The sequence below is a fragment of the Morus notabilis genome, unplaced genomic scaffold (genome assembly GCF_000414095.1).
Source record: "Morus notabilis unplaced genomic scaffold, ASM41409v2 Scaffold4664, whole genome shotgun sequence".
Taxonomy (NCBI): domain Eukaryota; kingdom Viridiplantae; phylum Streptophyta; class Magnoliopsida; order Rosales; family Moraceae; genus Morus; species Morus notabilis.
The window spans coordinates 1-1,487 of record NW_010366833.1 but is presented as its reverse complement, the minus strand read 5'-3'; the positions used below and the strand labels follow the sequence as shown (position 1 = coordinate 1,487).

General features: G+C 35.6%; 1 non-coding gene across 1 annotated transcript; it reads right to left on the bottom strand.

Annotated features, from left to right (window-relative positions):
* Window positions 1-1,189: 1,189 nt before the first annotated feature.
* LOC112094097 lies at window positions 1,190-1,296 on the bottom strand. Its single transcript, XR_002903353.1, has one exon. It is a non-coding gene; the product is annotated as a small nucleolar RNA R71 (small nucleolar RNA).
* Window positions 1,297-1,487: the final 191 nt, after the last annotated feature.

Sequence of the window (1,487 nt, the reverse complement as noted above, 5' to 3'; positions counted from 1 at the left end):
TACTCTATTTCTTTTCTCCTGTCGTGCTAAAAAAGAAAAGAAAAAAAAATTTTAATTGTGATTTTTATTCTAAATTTTTTTTATCCTTTTTAGTTTTAAAATTAATTGTGATTTGATTTTGTAATCTTTTATTTTTGGTAAATTAGGATTTTATTTTGTTTCCTCATTTGTATATTTTATTGTTGCTTATTTAATTTTTTCTTTTATAGTTTCATTAACTCTTAGGATTATAACTAGGATTGTAATTAATTGACTAATTTAGATTTCTAATCTAGGATTTTCATAATTTGGTAGATTTAGGTTTTTGACTTTAGGAATAGTTTCCATTAATTAAATTACATTTCATAATTTACTCAATAAAATTTAATAATTGATTTTGAGAATAATTGTGTGGTTACGTAGAAAGTATAATCTGAGGGAGTTTTGTCTAGGAAAGTTGGTACTTAAGCGGGCCTCGCCCCACCAATCTTTCCTGGGAACATTGTTCTGTCTAGGAGACTATTCATTGAGCCAAGAGCTATAGTCTTTCCTGGGAGCACTCTCGGTGGTTACAATTTACGTTACTATATAATTATTTTCTTTTTGATTAAAAAAAACAAAAAACAAAAAAAAAACAAAAAAAGACAAAAAAAAATAATAAAATAATAAAATAATAAAAAAAAAGTGAAACGTTATAGGGTGAATGAATCGTTATAGAGATGAATTAGAGAGATTCGCAGTAAGTCTGGAGAACCTTAGTGAAATTTCTTCCCACACGTCTAATCCTCCTTCGACCCCAGCCTCATTAGCAGTTGCAAATCCATTCGCAATGGCTCAAAACGAGGAGGTCCAGCAGAAGACATTAAACGATTATCTCCACCCTACGCGTACGGCCACACCATTATGCATAATGTTTCCACCAAATATGCCGAATTTGGATTTTAAGCCAGGCATGATCCAACTCCTGCCGACCTTTCACAGGTTAGAAAGCGAGAATCCATACGTTCATATTAGGGAGTTTGAAGAAGTAGTGGCCACTTTTCACAACCGAGCTAAAGCCGTGGACTCTGTACGATTGAAATTCTTTCCTTTCTCTTTGAAGGAAAAGGCTAAAAGCTGGTTGTATTCTTTACGACCTAGGTCTATTGGAAGTTGGGAAGAAATGACGACATCATTTTTCAACAAGTATTTCCCTCACCATAAGACCAATGGTCTGAAGCGACAGATCTCGACCTTTACCCAAAAGGACAATGAAACTCTGTATCAAGTTTGGGAATGGTTCAAGGATCTGTTAAATCAGTGTCCCCACCATGGTTACGAGAGTTGGCGCCTCGTCAGTTATTTCTACGAAGGACTCACGATTCGAGAGCGCCAATTTGTGGAGATGATGTGCAATGGTGAATTTCTCCAAAAGGATCCCGAGGAGGCTTTTGAGTATCTCAACGAGTTTGCCGAAAAGGCCCACACTTGGACCGGACCTAGTGCTACTGACAGCACCAATAGGTCCC